Consider the following 22,520-nt stretch of genomic DNA (forward strand, 5'->3'; position numbering starts at 1 on the left):
TATTTGTATCACCTAAAAATAATCGAGTTAGATAAAGAGTTATATACCATATATATAGGGTGGCTCACGAATCGTGCAACAAAAACAAACCGTAATAACTTTTTTCCTGTGCGAGTTATCGAAAAGAGAGTAGCGTAGCGGTACCATACTAGGCAGACCGTCGTTTCCGTCCAAAGGGAATTCAACGGTATTTTGGCGGCATTCTCCCTTGTAGATGGACAATTATGAGGTATGTATGTTTACTAGGGTGCTTTTTTTCTAACTTTTTTTTTCGATCCCATGGTGAAGTTTTGCTGGAAATACCAAAAAAAAAAATTCCCTGAAAGTTTGAGCTCTTAATATTAATAGTACGTACTAGACCAAGGCCTGTAAAGATGTAAACAAACAAAATTGCCATATATGGAATGAATCAAATCCAGAAATAATCCACGAGACGGAACTTCACCCAGAACGAGTCACTATGTGGTGCGCAGTTTCATCAAGGTGTATTGTCAGGCCATACTTCTTTGAAGAAAACGGTGTAACAATAACTGTAAATGGGCAATAGGATATTTAAAGATGTTGAATGAGTTTTTTATTCAGAACCGTCCCATACTTCTTTCAAGAAAACGGTGTAACAGTAACTGTAAATGGGTAATAGGTTATTTAAAGATGTTTAATTAGTTTTTTATTCAGAAATGTCCCGAAGACGTCTCCCTTTCAATAGCATTTGGTTTCAGCAAGAGGGAGCAACTGCACACATATCCAGATCGGTTGATGCGGAGCTCCAAAGAAAATTTGAAAACCAATTAATACCAAGCAACTCCAGTTTCCGCTTGCCCTCAACGTCACCTGACCTTACTGCACCAGACTTTTTTTATGGGTGTTGGGTCTCCGATTGAGAACCACTGCATTCTACGGTCATATGTTCTAATATATTTTTTGCTATTTCAATCCAATTCTCCTTTCTGAAGGAAACATTAGACAAATTCTTCAATTTCTGATCTTTAGCATCGTAGCGAGGCAGCAGCTTGTGGGCAACATACAAATGCGAGGGGAATGGTAGGATTTTCAGTGATAGAAATCGTAATTTTTCTCGTTCTACTGAAACCATTCAAATTCAATTTCATTCATTCATTTAAACTTAAATCTCGCGTTTTTGCTTTGGAATTCTATATGAAAACCAAATGTGGTTTACCAGGTGCACAGAAAAAATAGCGCGGCGCAGAGTAATGAACGAACGCACTTCGTTTTGTAGCATACGCGCGTAATATGAAATATTTAAAAAACATAGGACGAGCTTGCTTGAATGTAATTGGTCGATGATGGTGCGTCTACGTTTTTTTTGTCACTTGCGCGAATGTTTGATTTTTTGCGAAAGACATATTGAGGGACATACATACATACAAGTATGTACATATGTGTACATATATGCAAATGAAGAAAGGCAATTTCAAGAATATTCACAATATATAAAGGAAAATATTTGTAAATTTGGCTACAAACAACATGTGTATGTAGATACGCGACAAAGCGTCACAACATTGTTTTGTTGGTAGAAAATCCGAGATGTGCCGCAAAATAAACGAACGCTCGCCGATTGTTACCGCTTCCCTTGCCGCTCTAACAGCTTTACCCACAAATCATTGTAAATATGTATGTTTATATATGAGCATGCAAACATTTTTAGAATTGTAAAGTATTTTAAATCGACAAAAGCTTTGTTGCCACTTTTGCCACTTTTTTGTGTGTTTTGTGTGCTTGCAGGGCTGTCACTTTTCACTTCTAAAGGGAATCAGAAAGGTATTCAATTTATGATTTCTAGCTTTTGCCATCGAATAGCAGCTTTTATTTTACTTTTTGATGCGCGTAGCAAGCACTCTGTCACGAAAACAAAGTATATTTGGGTAATATGACTCTGCTCAGCTACTTTTGCGCAGATGCAATGGATTTTCCACGCATTAACCATTGCGGCATCGAATGAATCAGTAATAAACGGTCAATACTACTTTTTCCCGCGAATTCCGGTGTGGTAGTTGTTTATACCGTTATCGAAGAGGTCAACACCGCCTATAGTGCGATTGTACATTTGAATCATATTTAGTATGTTAATTTTAGTATTTTTGCGAAGTTTCCTATTGCATGGCTTTGTTTTGCCAATCGGAGTATGTGAGAGATGATTTGAGGGCATTGAGAGAGAGTTCCAACAAATAGCGAACACATTATTGTTTCGATCGCAACATGCATCAAAAGAGCCTTTTAATTTCTTGCTTATAAGATTTTTAGACACTAGTGCAGTTGCTGCATGAAAAATTGGTTTTTTGGTGACTTTACTACGCTTAGCTGCTTTAGGCTGTACCTTTGAGTACTCCTTTTCCTCTGCTTTAAAAACCATACGATTATCTCGAACTGTACCTGTTACGAGGAAGCCCAAGTATCTAAGACTAGCAATTAAACGATGTGATGTGAAGAAGTTCTCAAAAGTGATTATATGAAAGAACTAAAGATTCGCCTAATCCAAGACCCTACCTACGTTTTTCATTTGCACCAGCATACGGTTCAAAGTAGTACAGGTATCCTGCCAAAAAGACGAAAGGAACGTAAACTTACAGGAGCAATGACAGCCAGTAGTATAACTCACCTTCGTTTGAGCATAGCTTTCAATATTTAAAAGCGAAGCGAATCGGCTTTCCTTTGATAAAGATCTTCAACTATGGATACCAAAATAATAACAATATGAGAACATAAGTATATCAAACTGCGACAATTCATCATATCGCAAACACGAAACACTTACACACATTACACTTTGGCATGTCCTTTCATACAGTCTTTTATGGAACAAAAATTGAGTGTTCCTAGGAAGTACTTGTTGTTTGAAATCTATTTGAAGTACTAGCAATATATACAGGGTGGCGCACGAATCGTGCTACAAAAACAAATCATACTTGTAATATATTGAAACAATTTGTTTTATATATTAATACATAAATAGTTTATTTAAAAAATTATGGACCGTAAATGATCCCTATGCTCGGCCACGTATATGCGACCCCTAATTAGAAAATTATGCATTATGGCTTGAAGGGTTGAAGTTGGGATTGCCTCGATTATCGATTTAATGGACTGCTTCAATTCAGTCAGATTTCTGGTTTGTGTCTTGAAATCCTCGTTTTTGACATAGCCCTATAACAAAAAGTATGGTGCAGTCAAGTTAAGTGACCTTGGGGGCCAGCGGAAAGTGGAGTTTCTTGATATTAATTTGATGTCAAATATCAAACGCTATTAGAAAGGATACTCCTTTAGCGTAGTTATGGGTAAAAAAACCCATTTAACATCTTTGAATAACATTGCACATAGGACACTTACACTTACACCGCTTTCTTCACAGAAGTATGGCCGTTCTGGGTGAAGTTCTGTCTCGTGGATTATTTCTCCTCGGGTGAGTGTCGCCACAATCCCGTCTAAATTCCCATTGGACGGAAATGACGGACAAGCATTCACTTCTAAAAAACCGAAATAATAACCTGCCAAATAAAAAACAAAGTAGGTCGATTGCTCACACAAAAAAAAGTTTTTACGGTTTGTTTTTGTAGCACGATTCGGGAGCCACCAATGTTTATTAAGGTATACTTTGAGGACACCTAGAGAAGACAAAAGTCTTATATGAAAATAGAAATTAGGTTTAATTTATAAAATAGACCTTTCTTAATATTGTTTAAAAACTATTTTCTCATTAATACAGCTTTTTAAAAAGATACAGGTGTTTTAAAAATAAAATAAAAACAAGTAAGGAAGGGCTAATTTCGGATGTCGAGACACAAATAAGACCAAAAGAAATGGACGAAAACTGTATAGAGAGTGAGAACAAGGAAGACGGCTTCGTTTTCATTACTATTCTGCAATGTTTGCTGGTTCAGAAGTGACAACGGGAGACACCAGGTGGAGATGATATATGAGATCACTGATTGGTTGATAAAACTATACATAACAAGTAAGGAAGGGCTAAGTTCGGATGTAACCGAACATTTTATACTCTCGCAAAGTCAAATGGTATACTCGTTTTAGATTTCTTTGTGGATCTTGCCGCCTTTTTCTATGTTGACCGATATTTTCGGTAAAAAGTCAGCTATAGGCACTGGGGTCCACAAATTGGCATACTTTAAACGTATTATTCATGCAAAGTTTTACGTCGATATAATCATTGTGGCTTGATTTGCATAATAATAATAATAATAATAATAACCCAACGATTACCCTCCTCCCGCCTAAACGACGCAAGGGGCGCAATCCGCATACGTGCGGAATTAGCCGAGTCAGAAAAGGCAAGAGAGTTTATTAAGTTACAATATAATAAATTGTTACATTTTCATTTATTAAGAGAAAACAATAAAGTCTTTTTAATTTTGAAAAGTGAGTCAGATAAGTCAAATGTGCTGGAATGAGAATTAAAATCATGACATATACGGCGGAATGGCTCGTTTAGTTCAAAATTTGATCTACAGGATTTTAGCAGTAAAGGTCTTAACTGCTTCGAAAAGCGAACCGGGATATTAAATTTAATTTCAGACAGGAGAAAAGAACTGCAAACTGTTCCATTCAAAATTTTTACTAAGAATATTATGCCTACGACTAGAAATTGTAGGTAGATTAATAAGTTTTAAACGACTAGTGTATGGAGGTAGACTTACCCTAAAATCCCATCGGAAATGCGCTAAGGCGAAAAGTAAAAATTGTTTTTGAACAGACTCTAACTTGTCAGAATGGATTTGGTAGCTAGGGTTCCATACCACAGAGCCATATTCCAATATAGGTCTAACCAAAGTTGTATAAAGTGTTTTAGTAATATACGGATCTCTAAATTCTTTAGACCAACGTTCAACAAAACTGAGGACAGCTTTTGCTTTCAAGACCATGGTATCAATATGAAGACTGAAATTAAGCTTAGGGTCCATATTAACTCCCAAATCAACATAGTTAAAAACTTGCTCTAGAATATGGTGTTTTATTACATAAGAAGAGGGGTGCACAGATCTACGGGAAAAGCACATCGTCTTACATTTATTGAGATTCAATGGCAAATCATTTCTATCACACCATGCAACCAAATTGTTTAAGTCTGTTTGCAACAGACACCTTTCCTCAGTTGAAGTGTATGATTTAAAAAGCTTTACGTCGTCAGCGTATAATAAAATTTTTGAGAATTCTATTACTGAAGAGATATCGTTAATAAACAACAAGAATAGAATCGGGCCAAGATGACTACCGTGCGGAACACCTGAAGAAACATTAATTGTATCTGAAGGTGTATCCTCAAATATCACTCGTTGTGTTCTATTATAAAGATAGGAAGATACCCATTGAAGGTATCTTGGTTGAAAGCCCAGCAGATCAAGTTTATGTATGAGAATCGAGATATTTACTTTATCGAAAGCTTTGCTAAAGTCTGTGTATATAACATCCGTATGCTTATGTTCCCTAAAACCCAATGATACATGGTTTACAAATTCAAGTAAGTTTGTTATAGTCGAATTCCCTTTACGAAATCCATGGTGAGATGAGGAAATTAACGGAGAAATCGAAAAGGTTATATGGTCAGTGATGATAGCTTCAAAAAGTTTAGGTATAACTGATAGTTTCGCGATACCTCTATAGTTTTCAATGTTGGATCTAAATCCACTTTTATGCAAAAGAATTATAAATGACTGTTTCCATATTGAAGGAAATATACCGTGTTTAAGAGAGGAATTAAATATCCTTGTCAAAGGCAAGTAAATATATTTGGCACTATTTTTTAGGAAGTAAATAAGTGGGACGAATTCTTCAGAAATAATTGGAGCGTTAATTAAAGTATTCGAACACAGTACTTGCTGATAAGAAAAAGTTTTGGAAGAATTATTACAGTAGTTTGACTTGAAAAATTCTGCAAACATATTGGATATAATATCATTGTCACTTGAAATGATAGATTTGTATTTCATTGCGGACGGAAATTTGGAAATCCTGCGTTTGGAGTTGACGAAATCATAAAACGATTTTGGATTACTTACAATATTTTTTTTAACTTTATTTAAGTAATTATTATAACATTTTTTGTTTAGGTCAAAATATTGTCAACGCAATAGAGAATATTAAGAATAGTCGACAAGTGAACCGGTTTTTTTTAAAATGTTTAAAGGCTCGAGTTTTTCTGTTTTTCAATTTATATAACTCTTTCGAAAACCACGGACTTATACTTTTGCTTTTATTAACAATTACTATTGGAACATACTTTTCAAATAATTTCATAATAATGTTATTGCTTAAATAGGTAAGCGCATACCATTGTAAAGTTTTGATGTGGCACTTACACTCGCGGTTAATGTGACAAATGAAAAGCAGATTTCTTTCTGATCCGAAATAAGTGGTAATTTATTCATTGTTAACGATATTTAATTGATTTATTACATATTATTAATTAAATATATTATTATATTTATATTTAAGTAATTTATTTATCGAACGAAATGATGGCAGTTGACGGTTACAGGATCGAAGCGAATTATAGCGCACTTCATCGATTTCGTATTGATGTGACGAACGAAACGAATGTGTTGTTTACGCGGCGCAGTGTCGTCGAAAATAGATTTAGCGATGATCCCGTCCTTTTTGTTAGGTGTCTTCGTGCATGTTGTTCTCAGAGGCAGAGTGTGGTGGTGTCGTTGTGTGGGGTAAAATTGCTTGAGGGTTCACAGGTGTGGTGTGTTTCATTAGGGTGTGTCAGTTTTTCCCGAGTAGAGTGGTGCACTTGACGGAGGGAGTTTAAACTCATTTAAACATCCTGGGCCCCCTAGGCGAATATTTTGCCTAGTATAACAAATATGGGCTGTATTATGCATTTCGGCGTGCTATTGATGAAGTAGCGAGGGCGAGAATATTAGCTGTAAGAAGCAATTTTGGTTTTAAAGTTGGCAATACAATAAGTAGTGTTTGTATTTACGATTTTTTCTTTTATCAATTTTTTATGCGGGTTGTTTATGATTTGCCTTTTCTGTATTATCAGCAATTATTTGCAATCTCTTTATTATCGGCTTATGAGGATAGCGACTCCACGCCTGGCTCAGATATGGCCAGAATGGGTGCGCCTTTCAAACCTTTGAAGAGGGATCTTGCGAGAGTGAGATTTAAGATTTTCGCCCACTTTTTAAAGTGAGGTTTACAACTTTTACAAGTGTTTCCCATAAACTACCCGTTTGATGAGCGCTTAGATATTTGGGATAAGTGCGACCTTTGCTTTTTGTAAATCTAGGTGCGTCACTGTTTCACATTGGGAGTATGGTGCTCCCTTAACTTGATTTTTGAATTATTTATAATTATGAAAATTGAGGCAACTATGAGAAACTATAGTAAGATAGGTGTCGATATTTCGACTTTCTAGGACAACTATACTGCGAACGATATTATGTATGGGCGTGAGCGATTGCGGCCAAGAATCGGGAGATTCGAATATCGTTTAGATTATTTGAGAATTGTGATTAGGATTTTCGCTTGTATCATAATTGGCAAAAGCCATCCTGCGGGGTCGAAATTATTATTGCGAATAATGCGGATATTGACTCAGTACGATATGAAAACTAGTCAGATATTGCATTCTAGTGGATCCCCTGTATTTTTATATTGTTGGAAATTATTTTCTTTTGGTATATTTAGTTATATATTTGGATGATTTAGTTGTTTTATAAATATTTGTGTTGTTAACACTAGGGGTGTCAGAAGAAGCTCTGACTTGGTTTCTTGTGCCAATTTGTGGAGTGTTGGAAAGTTGTGGCTTTAGTGGTAGTCGTACGACGTACCGGCCATTATTTGATCGAGTAGTTGTGGCTTTGTGGAAGTCTTCACAATACTGATCTTCTGGGGTTGTAATTGATATGAGGTGGCATTTTTCTAACTCCCAAAATTTTTTCAATTGTGAATTGAGGTATTCGTTTGAGATTTCCTCAACTTGAGTGGTCATGGTGGTAACTGGTTCCGAAACTAGTCCACTTAGGATCCACCCAAAAATAGTGTTTTGTGCCAGAAGTGTATTTGAAATCTCAATACCTTCGAGTATTATCTGTGGTATGAGATCGCTGCCTAATAGAAGGTCTATTTGAGCGGGAGTGTTGCAGTTGGGATCTGCTAGCTTTAGGTGTGAAACCTTTTGCCAATGCTTGCTATTTATGTGATAGCTTGGAAGCATATTTGTAAGTTGCGGTAAGACTATAGCTTCTGCTTGTATGTGCTTATCCGCTTGGGGGGAAATTAAGGTAATGGGGCAGATGTTATTAGAGTTTTGAACTACTCTTCCGCCCATTCCTGTAATTTCAAAGTTGGCTTGTTTTGTTGGCAGTTGTAGCCTATTTTGAGCCCTAGATGCTATGAAAGATCGTTGTGATCCTTGATCTATTAAGGCCCTAAGTTTAAACAGTTCTCCTCGGTGTTCGATGGAGATGACTGCTGTGGGTAGTAATACCCTATTTTGTATTTCGCTGTGTAGCGTTTGAGTTTTTTGTGCCTTTGAGCAACATGGTGTCTTTTGGCAATTTTTGGGATTTGTTGTTACCACTAAACCTGTGGTTCTTTTTGTATAATCGCTTCTTTGGGGTGATATGGGAAATTTGCTGTAATGAAGCATTGAGTGGTGTCTTTTGTGACAATATAGGCAATTGAATTTGCTTTTGCAATTTTTATATGTATGCGCATGTGACAAGCAATTTGTACATAATTTTTTTGATCTCACGAAATAGTTTCTTTCTATAATTTTTAATTTTTTGAATTTCTCGCAAGATTGTAGTTTATGCCCTCTCGTGCATAGTTCGCATGACGTATGATTATTTTGTTCGGATGTGAACGATTGAGATTTGTAAAAGCTTCTGTTTAATTTATTTTTGCTACTAGCTTGGGGTCTATTGAAGCTTCTTTTTTGGTCGGGTTGTACATTTTTTGTTTTAATTAGCTTTTTGTCTACCCTTTCAGCGATTTCGTACTGGGTAGTAAGAAAGTCTTTCATTTGTTGCCACGTGGGGCATTTCTTTCGTGATGAGAGCGATTGCTCCCATAAAAGTAAAGATTTTTTTGGTAATGCGGCGGTGCATATGTTTACCAGTATAGGGTCCCAGCTGTCTGTGGGAATATTTTGTGTCGATAAAACCGACAAACAGTGTGAAACAGTGGATTGTAGTCTTATAAACTCTTCACTGGTTTCTTTTTGAATTTTTGGCAAGTTTATTAGTGTCGTTACTTGGTTATCGACCAATATTCTTTCATTTTCATATCTTGCTTTTAGAGCTTCCCAAGCCAAATTGAAATTGTCGTCATTTAGTGCGAACTGTTTGACTATGACGCCTGCTTGACCTTTTGTTTTGTATCGGAGGTGATACAATTTTTGTGCGTTTGTTAATTTTGGGTGGTTTATGTAAACGGCTGTAAACATGTCCCGGAAGGACGGCCATTGTTCATAACCACCATGAAAAATTTCTGTGTCACATGCGGGCACCTCGAGATGGATGCCCGAACTTGCCTCTTGACTTTGTACTCGTGGCAGCTCTACTCGCTGATGTGGAGTAGGTGCAATTGATTTTATTAGCTTTAGTTGATCGGAGATCATAGCTTTTGTAGCTTCGTACTGGTCTAAGCAGTTTTCGTATAGTGCGTAAGCCGATGATTTAAAATCGTGTGGTAGATCTGAATTGTCATAATCTACTATGGCGTCATGAGCCGTTTGGAGACGAGTCCAAAAATTGTCAATATTTTGTTTTTTTATTTCCAATAACGATTCAGAAATGTCTTGAATCGGTGAAAATGAAAATCGAGTGCAGTATCGTGTTAATCTGTCACTCTCGGAAATGAATTTGGCAACACAAATATTTTTGCCCTTTATTTGCTTTGTGGTAACCTGTCTTGCGCGTGTAGCTTCTGCAGGTGTAATTTGATTTTTATCGTCATTAACCATTTTTGTTTTGTTATTTATTACTATATGTGTCAAAGTTAATTAAAATTTTCTCAGTGTAAACTGATTTAAATGCAGCAATAAATGATAATTAATACCGAATACTATTTTACGTATATACGATTTTTTTCGGACTAGATAAATATTTACTTGCGAAATAATTTTTTAATTTGTATTTTATTTTAAATATATATTTGTGAGCGTAATTTAAATTTTCTTAATTTAGTTATTAAGAATGGCACTTTTAATTTAATAATACTTATTATGTCCTTATGTTGATGTATTTAGGTACACCCTAATACACGGACTTGTTAGTATATATTTATGTGCTCGTGAAATTGAGAGCTCGTTGAAGAGATCAATACACTTTGTACATAAGTATGCACGGTTTGTTTGAGCGTATGTATGTATATTCTCTAATGCAATTGAGAGCTCGTTGAAGAGATCAATGTGCTTTTAGTTTTTTATGTACGCAATCCTGCTTGTTTGTTACAAGGGGTATTGCGGGATGTATGCCAATGTGGACTTTGAAAATATGTTTATTTTTGTTTTTAATAAATTATTTATTATTTTAAAATTTTTAATATCTACAATCAATTGTGGTAGTGTTAATTTTACCACGTTTATTGTTTTATTTTTTATGTAATTTTACAACTTTTTATATTGTAAATTTTCAATATGTAATTGACCCAATTTATATAGGGTATATAAGCATATGCATAGATTATATGCCGTATGTATAAATATGTATGTTCAAGGAGAGCGCGAAAGCGAAGTGAATAATGTGCAGGTATGTACCCGTATGCCCTTTGTATTTATGTACAATTATGTTTTGGTATGTAAATATGTATATCAAATATATATATAGGTATAAGATGTAAGCAAATATGCATATGCTTTTGTTTGTTTTCTTCTTTTTGTTTTTTATATTAGAATTTTGATTTATACTTGTGCCTTTGCTTACTTAGCTTATGCAATCCTGCTTATTGTTAATAAGGGGTATGCGGGAGAAATGTGCAAGTATATACTTGAATTTGTTTTTTGTGTTTGTTAATTTGTGTGTTTGAATACACAAAGGTAAGCTTGTAGTTAGGCAATAAGGTAATATTAATTTTTGTTTTTGTTTTAATATATAAGTATGTTTTGTGAAATATATGTTATACCAGACTGTGTTCGGTTTTTCCCGCAAAAAAAACTCGAAACTAAGACAGTTTGGTAACCGTTTTTTTTTTGGCAAACGTATTTGTTATTACAGGTTCTATATATATAAAACTGTAATTTTTACATACATATATGCACGATAAAATAAAATAATAGGAAACGATACGACTCACTTTATGCTCCCTCAAGGGTTTTTTGAGGGGATAATATAAGTATATGTATGTACGTGTGTGTATTCCTTTGTTGTCAATTCCTTTTTCTCCGCTTCCAGATGAGCTTGGTTTTAGTGATTGTTGTTTTTGTTTATTATCGTTTGTTTTAAATTCGCGCCCGTTTAAGTTGTTTTTATTTATGTTGTTGTATTTAGGTGCTTTAGTATTTCGCGCCCGTTTGTGTGAACTTTTGTTTGTTTAAACCCTTTTGTATTTGTTATTGTCTTTATGTTTTGGGCTACACGCACTTTTTCTTTATATAATATGTATATATACGAGTTTGGATATTTTTCCAGCACTGCACTGCGCTTTGGTTATTTATATATATATATATCAGTCACTGCACTCTTCCTTAGTAGTTTTGTAAATGTTTTTGTATATTATTTTGTTTTCCACTACACTTCACTTCACTGTATCTTTGGTAGGTTTGTGTTTAAACTTTTTGTTTTTTGTCACCAAATTTTGTGTCTTGGACGAAAATTATAGTGCCTTTCGTTTAGGCTCGAAGGACCATGCTTAAATAGGTAAGCGCATACCATTGTAAAGTTTTGATGTGGCACTTACACTCGCGGTTAATGTGACAAATGAAAAGCAGATTTCTTTCTGATCCGAAATAAGTGGTAATTTATTCATTGTTAACGATATTTAATTGATTTATTACATATTATTAATTAAATATATTATTATATTTATATTTAAGTAATTTATTTATCGAACGAAATGATGGCAGTTGACGGTTACAGGATCGAAGCGAATTATAGCGCACTTCATCGATTTCGTATTGATGTGACGAACGAAACGAATGTGTTGTTTACGCGGCGCAGTGTCGTCGAAAATAGATTTAGCGATGATCCCGTCCTTTTTGTTAGGTGTCTTCGTGCATGTTGTTCTCAGAGGCAGAGTGTGGTGGTGTCGTTGTGTGGGGTAAAATTGCTTGAGGGTTCACAGGTGTGGTGTGTTTCATTAGGGTGTGTCAGTTTTTCCCGAGTAGAGTGGTGCACTTGACGGAGGGAGTTTAAACTCATTTAAACAGTTATTAAAATGAGAGACACTCAATTCAATGTCACCATTATAATTAGGCCATGTTATTGTTTAAAGTTCTGTATTTAACTTTTTAAAATTAGCTTTTGCAAAGTTAAACCGAGTACCGAAGCACGAAGTTTGATGATTATTATCCCGTACAATGCCTGAGATTTCGACAGATATTTCCAAAGCAGGATGATATGAGTCCTCTGGTAGAACAAGAGGATTACTCTGAATAACGGAACACTTTGCAGAGGTATCAACGTATACTAAATCTAAGCATTTACCAAATTTATTCGGAATCAAATTAATTTGGTTCACACCCAACTCGGACATTTTTTCGAAAAACTCATTAAAACATGACCGATTGCAAATCGGCACGATATAGTCATCGAAAGGTTTCCACGAAGCACACGGTAAATTGAAATCACCTAATACAATTATTGAATCTGCATTATTTGCCATCGAGGTAGCACTATTTATTAAACAAGCATGCTGCATGTATACAGATAAGTCCGAATGGGGTGGTATATAAGATAGGGTTAAATAAATAAAGCAACTATTAACGTATTCTCTAATACAAAATCCCTGGGACAAGAATATTTTCAGATGGGATAGAGGAATGCACGGCAAATAGAACACCTCCACCGATTCTGTTTAGTCGATCACATCTAAAAATTTGAAATTCACTGTTTAAAATCTCATTATCAAAAATGTGAGGTTTTAACCAAGTTTCTGTAAATCCAATAATATGGAAATTAAAATTGGAACTGTTCAAATTCAAGTCAGTTAATTTTGTATTAAGACCTCTACCATTTTAATAATAAATGCTTAGCGAATTTCTTCCAATCAGTTTTTTATATCGGTGGTTGCTTTTAGTAATTTAACAATGTTTTCCTCAGTTTGACTTCTAAGTTTAGGTTTAAATTCGCGTACAAAAGCCCCAGGTGGCCAGAATGAACTATCTAAGATCTTTTTGAATGTTTCAAGAGATACGTCTATTTTAAACGATGATATACATCTATCATAATTGAAGTTAAATTTACGTACCTATATTGATATCATCGATTTTTAAATGTGACGAAATGTAAGATTTAATGTCCTCCACCAAGCTATCTTTGGCAAGTCTCGAAATAAATATAGACTTTTTAGGTGGAATAACTATCAAATTATAAACTGATGCTACTAAGTTAATAGGGAGAGCCTCTGGAATTGTGAGACACTTATTACTATTAGATAGAGCTTTTGGGGAATTGAGCTTTTTGGAAGTTGACGGCTTATCACCTTGAGGGCAAGGAGAAGAGAGATTTATTAGGTCATTGGGAGGAGACGTTCTTTTCTGAACAAAAGAACTAAGTGTTACTTCATCGGAAGGACGTTTACTCTTAGGAGCGGTTTAGAGGATTCGTGAGAATCATTCAGGCACTTAAAAGATTTGAACAATTTTTCATAGTGCCTAAATTTTTCAGTGAGGGTTACAAGATCACGACCGATTTCGTTAAAGCCATTGCGTGTCTCCCTATAAACTTTAAATAGATCGATTTCAATGGATCTACAATTTAAATAGGACTAACGCAATCCCTTTCAGTCGAGAATAGAATCTAAGATTATACCAGTCAGTCCAGCACATTTAATATGGGCAAGCCCATCACAAAGCCAGCATGAAACGTAGCGATCTGACTCGCCTTTAATGTTACAATTGGGGAAGTTACAAGACATAATAAACCACAAGAATGAAGATCAAATAAAAGAGTAAGTAGAACAAAATTTATTAGATAAATAATAAATTAGTGTATTAATAAAATATTAACAATAATAAATTCAATTAAGAATAATTTTTTTTTATAAAAGTTTAAAACCAAGACAATTTGAAAAAGCAATATAGCGAGCAGTTTTAGAAGCACTGTAACAAATAAAGAGCTAAACGCAACACAGCTGTGAATAAAGAAGTAAATAAGATAAACAAAGAGAGAAAATAGAATAAAATAAAACAAAATGAAACAAAAAGCTGACTCGGCACCAAAAATTGGAAATTTTAAACTTTTTAATACCGCACAAAACTTAAGAACATTTAATACTTATCATGAAACTGAGAGTTAAATCACTAAAAATTGTATTAACACGGTAAAAAAATCAATTAAACTTCAAGAATTTTTTAAAATAAAAACACAAATGTACACAGCCAAAAAAATTACAGCTTACGAGCTTGAAGTGTTGCCAATAGCTGAAGCTAAAGTGCTGTGCTTTGTCCAATTTATCTAAAATTACATCAATATTTGACAGGGGATATATATCGTCAGCAGTAATTTGGTTTAACCTCCTGTAATCAACCACTAATCGAAATTTGTTTATACCGAAACTATGTGATTTCTTTGGCACAATTATTATTGGTGAGCCTCGTCCGCATGTTTGGGGGCAATCTTTTAAATTCGGGAATTAATTTGCTGATCCGTTGTTGTTCTAATTTCATGAACAACGGTATTCGTGTTTGTCAGATTATCTCCTTCTTTATAAATTAGCTTTTCGTACTTTTTTAATAGATTACTTATTTTTATCTTCTCTTCTGGGTTTAAATGGTCGAGGAATAAACTTGCTTCTGCATAATTTTCGTATGGAATGGAAGCTTGATACCATTTCTCAATGCCATTTCCTTGTTTTCAATGTTTATCGTTTTCACATTTTTAAATATAAAATCATTCCCCAGTATACGGTCGTATGGCTAGTTAAAATCCATTTTTAACCATCGCATTCTTGCAATTTGAGAGTATCTAAATTCTAGTGGGCATGGTGTCTTAACTTATTCGTTCATCGCCCTTATGTCTCCATTCAGTGTACTAATTATTGTTTTATTATTTTCTAAAACTGGTAAAATATACTTTTCGAAACTGGCTATTTACATTATGCTTATGGTAGAGCCTGGGTCTACTAATGCACACCATTTCTTATTAAATAGAGTGAGTGAAATTAAAATTTTATTTGGATTTTCCGAGGCTAATTGGTATAAAATTCCTCTGTTTTGCTCATAGTTTCAACCTCCATGGGTGTGTCTTGATTGCCGCGTGCCATTCTATACAGGTTGCCTTGCAGAATTACCGTAACCGTTATTACTACGATATTGATTATTTTGACCTGAATTTCCTGAATTAGTTTGTCTGTGGGTATTATTTGGGTGATTTATATTTTGCCCTGAAAATTTTCTATTTCTTTGGGAGTATCGTCCCGATTTATTTTGTGAATAATAATAATTATTATTACGGAGATGTTGTCCTGAATTACTTTGGAAACGATCAATATTTTCCTCACTACTTTTTTGTCTCCTATAGTTGTTTGTTATTTGATTATTCTGGTTTCTTTTACTATTAAACTTTCTAGTATTTTGAGAAAATGAGTCCGAATTTCTATTTTTTGTTAAAAACATATGTTTAAATTTCGATCGTCCAGCCCTATGAAATTGTGAATTGTATTTGTCATGTCTGTCCATGCCGTTATACTTCGTACCATAAAGGCGAATGTTCCTGCTGCTAGTTGCTTTATCTTTAGTATTCCTGTAAATATTTCTGTCATTATGTTTCCTGACTCACTTTAAACACAATATTCCGTAACATTAGCAATTAATTCCTTAGCTTTTCTACTAAGTTCATTGATACTTCCCACGCTAAGATTGCTGATATCGTTCCCCAAAGTCATCTGGCGGACGGAAATTTGGAAATCCTGCGTTTGGAGTTGACGAAATCATAAAACGATTTTGGATTACTTACAATATTCTTTTTTACTTTATTTAAGTAATTATTATATTGTAACATTTTTTGTTTAGGTCAAAATATTGCCTAATACAATTATTGAATCTGCATTATTTGCCATCGAGGTAGCACTATTTATTAAAGAAGCATGCTGCATGTATACAGATAAGTCTGAATGGGGTGGTATATAAGATAGGATTAAATAAATAAAGCAACTATTAACGTAGACTCTAACATTTAAATTCAAATGACTCGGTCCCTGAAACAAGAACATTTTCAGATGGGATAGAGGAATGCACGGCAAATAGAACACCTCCACCGACTCTGTTCAGTCGATCACATCTAAAAATTTGAAATTCGCTGTTTAAAATCTCATTATCAAAAATGCGAGGTTCTAACCAAGTTTCTGTAAATCCAATTATATGGAAATTGAAATTGGAACTGTTCAAATACAAGTCGGTTAATTTTGTATTAAGACCTTAAACATTTTGATAATAAATGCTTAGCGGATTTCTACCAATCATTTTTTTTTTATATCGGTGGTTGCTTTTGGTAATTTAACAATGTTTTCCTCAGTTTGACTTCTAAGTTTAGGTTTAAATTCGCGTACAAAAGTCCCAGGTGGCCAGATTAAACTATCTAAGATTTTTTTGAATGTTTCAAGAGATACGTCTATTTTAAACGATGATATACTTCTATCATAATTGAAGTTAAATTTACGGATATTGATATCATCGATTTTTAAACGTGACGAAATGTAAGATTTAATGTCCTCCACCAAGCTATCTTTGGCAAGTCTCGAAATAAATATAGACTTTTTAGGTGGAATAACTATCAAATTATAAACTGATGCTACTAAGTTAATAGGGGGAGCCTCTGGAATTGTGAGACACTTATTACTATTAGATAGAGCTTTTGGGGAATTGAGCTCTTTGGAAGTTGACGGCTTATCACCTTGAGGGCAAGGAGAAGAGAGATTTATTAGGTCATTGGGAGGAGACGATCTATTCTGTACAGAAGAACTAAGTGTTACTTCATCGCAAGGACGTTTACGCTTAGGGGCAGGTTTAGAGGATTCGTGAGAATCATTCAGGCACTTACAAGATTTGAACATCTGTGTGTATTCAGATGGAATTTAAAATGCTGTTATATGGGAAATAGGAGTGGTTGTAATCCGATTTCGCCCATTTTCGTACTATAATATAGAAATATAAGAAGAAGATTATTTACCGAATTTGGTTGAAATCGGTTAAGCAGATCCCAAGATATGGGTTTTCCCTTATAAGTGGGCAGTGCCACGCCCACTAACAAATTTTGAACGTGGTTCCTATGAAATCATCTCATACCATCTCAGAGATAAAAATTAAAGTCTCTGGCTTGTTTAGTGCTTGATTTATCGCGCTTTTAGTAGTTTTTAACAGTACCGTTTTATGGAGAGTGGGCGGGGTTGTCACCCGATTTCACCCATTTTCACACCGTCGATAGAGATGCTAAAAGCATTTGTTCCCACGTCCACTTTAAAAAACAATTAAACTGCAGATGCCCCTCACTAATGTGATTCTGTATACCAAATAAGAGTCGTGTATCTTGTTGTGAAGCTTAGTTATGGCAATTTACTTGTTTTTGATTAATGACGTTTTGTGGGCGTGGCAGTGGTCCGATTACGCCCATCTACAACATCAACCGTCTTATGGTATCAAGAAACATGTGTACCTGTGTACAGTTTCATAAAGATATCTCAATTTTTACTCAAGTTACAGCTTGCACAGACGGACAGCGGACGGACGGACAGACAGTCACCGGATTTCAACTAGTCTTTTTATCCTGATCATTTATATAGGTATATATATATAACCCTATATCCAATTCGATTAGTTTTAGGTGATACAAACAACCGTTAGGTGAACAAAACTATTATATTCTGTAGCAACAGGTTGCGAGAGTATAAAAAGTAAGGAAAGGCTAAGTTCGGATGCAGCCGAACATTTTATACTCTCGCATAGTCAAATGGTATACTCGTTTGAGATTTTCTTATATATTTTAATAATTATAGCAATCGTTCTTGTGTTTTGTTGTATACGCTTATAATGTATTTTATATAGAATGAATTACAACTGTATTGAGGAGTATAAAAATAAATTGTTTTTTGACAATAAATAACAGTTTTTATTTATATTATTATTAACTTTGCGGTCTGAATAAATTTTCTTTACAGCCTTTGGATGGCATATATTATAATGCCACGTTTATTTCTGTTGCTTGTTTCCGTGCTATCTATCCTCAGCTCGTTTGTTGGAGTAAATCCTGGTATATCAAAATTTTTGCACGGATAACTCCAAGTTTCTACAAAACATAAAATATCTGAAGATAGCATCAAACAGCTTTTTATATCATTAATGTGAGCAGAAGACTCTGAACATTATGGAATAAAATTTGATATCCTGATGTTCGGGAATTCATAAAACTAAAACTTGTTGTCAGAGCTTTATTTGTGTTCAATTCCCCCAGTTCCTTAAATACAGGATCCGATTCAAAAAATTTGTTAGGAGGAATAAAATTTCCTATGATGAATGGACCTTCTGCAGTAGTAGCTCGACTGCAAGCGACATATATTGAAGCTCTAGGCATTCTGGGTCGAGTATGAACTACAACTTTATTATATGTGGCACCCTCAGCCGAAACAACTGGAAACTGGTTTCTTTTAATTGAAATTTTTTCATTTCTTTTATATTGAAAAGATTTTAAAACTTTTTCAATTGGTGTCCAAGAACTTTCTAGAGGATGAGGCTTTTTTGATCGTGCTATCAAACCAACAGAAGGTTCCAAAAATTTAATCCACAGAATTGTTGGAAAGGAACATCAATATGCATAAGTTGTCCAGCAGCCCCATTAACCAAGCCATCACACGTGTCAATCCATAGGGTAGTCCCTGCGTTTCAGAAGTTTTGAAAAGTTTAACTCTTTCCAAAATAATTTCATCTTTATTTATACCAATTTCTTTAACTGAGTCTTTTGCAGTTGAAAGGATAGCTTCAGTTGGGATTCGACTGAGCTTAAGGGCATTGAAATTATTTGTCTCTTCATTGGACCAAAACAAATGTATGGCATCATCGGGAACTTCTTCGAAATTAACTACTCGAGTTTCAATGAGTGATATGTCCTCATTTGTCATAGTACCAGATGCCATATGGTTTAATGCAATTGCAAAGGCCTGCTCCTCCCGTTGTCTCATTATTTCTGTTAATTCAAAGTATTTAAATAACTCCCACTAAGGGGAACCAACTAAAGTGCTGTATGCATCATTAAGATTACCACCGAAAGGGCTGTCTGTTTTGAAAATTTGTTTTAATCTCGCATCAACAGAGCTAAACATACGAGCACTTACCATCGATATTCCATCAATTATGATTAATTTTAAATCGATAAGTCTGGAATTCAATGAATTAACTGTGTCATTGCTAAGTGGCCTCAACTCTCTATTCAACTGATTAACAGGTAAAGAGAATATTGAATGAAGGGTAAAGCATTACCATTTCGCGGAAATACTCAACTCTGGCCAAATCTGGCCTAAACCTTCTATACTGAATAATACAAGGTTTGGTATGTTTCTTAACAAAACCGCTACCGTTTTTAAGAGGCATGACAACCCCGCTTTCTGGTAAATTATCGTTTTCCCTCTATTCTTTTTCATGATCACTGTCTTGTGCTCTTCTACTAGATTTAACATATTTATACATAGATGTAAAAACAGCTAAGCAAAGAGTTTCTAACTGATCGGATCTTTGAACATAATGGTCTAAAATACCGGCTATGAATATTTCAGTCGAACCTGAAGGAAGATTCTGAAGTTCTGCGGTAGGTTCCACCATTCGAACACGTTCCTCAGGTCGAGAGATATTTATGAATATTTCGGCATTACTTGCTTCCGAAAGATGGAGCCCAATGCAGCAATATACTGCTTCTTGTGCAGATATTTCTGTGCCTGATATAAATTTGAGGCCTATATGTTTAAGTTTTTGCTTAACATTTCAACTCATTTAAGAGCCTAGAAGCTCTCCTATTACACTTGTTAATATAAAGAAATATATATTAACAGCAAGCATATGCATCCATTATATATTAGATATCCATATTTGCTCTATGGAGTTCCAAAATCAGAGGATTATAAGCGTTTATAAAACGATCCTGTCATTTTCTTTTTAGAAATCAATAGACATTTTTATTCTACTATCAGACAGGAAATATTCAAAATCTCTTTAATTAGAAATGTCTTTTGTAGTCATATCTAAATTTTAAAGGCTTTGAATTTTGAAAAAGTTTTCCTTGTGTCTTTCTGAGTTTTGACTTGTTTCTGTAAGAGGTAACAGTATTTGCGTTGAAGGCATTGGTAGATATGGTATACCAAAACGACAAAACTGTTGTCCTTTTATTTCCCTAGTACAAGATCGACTGTGGTTATGCTTTTGATAACCCAAATAATTTTCTAAGTGGCTAACCGAACCATCTGTACAAATATAATTGTCAATAAAACTAATGACATCAGGGAATGTCTGAGGATCTTGAAGGTTGATCCTGGGAGCATTATTAAGCGTCGATAGCGGTAGCCAAAATATCTAGAACAAGTAACCGCGTCTGATCGAATTAAGCGATATCTATCTTGGGTTGTTAAACTGTTGGCTTCCTCTTCCTAAATATCTTTAGAATTAAAAGTTTTAGAGAGGATGACCAAAAGCTCAACCCACTGAGATTCTGCTTCCGATAAAGTGATAAAGAAGGTTGGAAGCCCAAATTGGCGAATCATAGCGATTGCTATTTTCTTCTCAGCTTCCCAGTGCGCAGGAGAGGATCGAACGCTTTTCAAAACCTTGTAACCATCATCGTGTTGAATCAAGTTTTGAACAAAGTTTTCGTTTAATAGATTTACGGTTTTGCTTGACACTGTAGATAACAATATTTTAAAGACTATATAACTAATACACTGAAATCAGTTTGAATACAGCACTTTGAAGTTCAAGAAATCTAGTGTAACTGAAACTACAAACACAGTGTACTGATATTTATAAGGTGCGTTCCTACGTAAACAGGACTTTTAAAAAACAGCCAGAACAAATGGTTTTATCGGCAAAATCAATTAATTTTATTCAAAATAGTCTCCTTCTGCTTTAAGGCAGCTTTTTGCACGGTCCAAAAGCATGTCGAACGAGTGTTTTAGCTCGTTGCCCGGTATGGCCGCCAGTATGCCGGTGCAAGCCTTTTGAATGGCCTCCACGTCTGCACAACGCTTTCCTTTCATCGGCAAATTCATTTTTACGAAAAGGTAGAAGTCGCACGGTGCCATATCAGGTGAATACGGGGAGTGGTTGATTGTTAAAATGTGATTTTTGGTCAAATAATCGGTCACAAGCGTCGATCGATGAGACGGTGCATTATCGTGCAACAAACACCAACTTCCATCTTCGCGATAACGTTTTAGCCGGGCGGAACAAATTCTTTGTGGACAATACCCTTGGAATCATAAAAATAAATCAGCATTGCATTCACTTTTGACTTCTCCAGGTGCGATTTTTTGGGTTTCGGCTCATTTCTCATTTATGTCCTCACAACCCACGTACACACAGCTTACGTACTTTTGTATACCTAAATATTACATAGATAATAATAATACAGATTATTTTGTTATAGCTATACTTTAGAAATTAGTAGTTTATTTCATTGTATTGAAATTAAGTGCTCGGAAAACACCTCCGTAAATTGCTTTTGTCTAAGGCCTTTTAAAATAGGGATCTATGGTACCTATTTCGAAAGGTCTGCTCATGAAGGCTAAATTAACAATAACTTACATATAATTAAGTATGATATACACATATGTAGAGCAGGTATGTAGATTTTCTTCTTTCTGTCTTAATATCTAAACCTTTCATAAGCTGCCAACGGCGCTAGGTAAAACTGTAATTTTCTTGAGTTTACAGTTCACCTCATGACCTTCATATTAAAATGTGTCGCAAAACTGAAATAATAGACAGTAGCATGTAAACCGATGGGGTCGCAGTTTATCTATTACCACATAAAAATAATCTTTATCCCTTTTGATACTACACTACTAATATTTATCTCACGCGATTTTTTCTAAAAAGATATTTTTGCTCTATACAAAGTCCAGCACTCCAAGAAACTTTTTGTACATTGTTGTCTGGTATATTTTGTTATAAGTTCAACAATAGAAAAAAAAGAGAAAATATACTTATCCAGTGATTATCACCAAATATTAGAAGAAATATTTGCATATAGAAATCTATATCTATCTCGATTAGTTTTAGGTGATGCAAACAACCGTTTGGTGAAGAAAACTATACTCTGTTGCAACATGTTGCGAAAGTATAAAAATGTTGCGAAAGAATTCATCATTTATTATTCGATTATTATTTGGTATCTTATTAA

General features: G+C 34.6%; 2 protein-coding genes across 2 annotated transcripts in view; one reads left to right on the forward strand and one right to left on the reverse strand.

The window, feature by feature from the left end:
- Positions 1-22,520, reverse strand: part of LOC138858914 (uncharacterized) — a 428,364-nt gene that overhangs the window by 278,434 nt on the left and 127,410 nt on the right. The gene's annotated exons all lie outside the window — the stretch shown is intronic.
- Positions 1-22,520, forward strand: part of LOC118681262 (uncharacterized) — a 157,062-nt gene that overhangs the window by 808 nt on the left and 133,734 nt on the right. The window lies entirely within an intron of this gene.

Source organism: Bactrocera oleae, chromosome 2 (assembly GCF_042242935.1).
Source record: "Bactrocera oleae isolate idBacOlea1 chromosome 2, idBacOlea1, whole genome shotgun sequence".
Taxonomy (NCBI): Eukaryota; Metazoa; Arthropoda; class Insecta; order Diptera; family Tephritidae; genus Bactrocera; species Bactrocera oleae.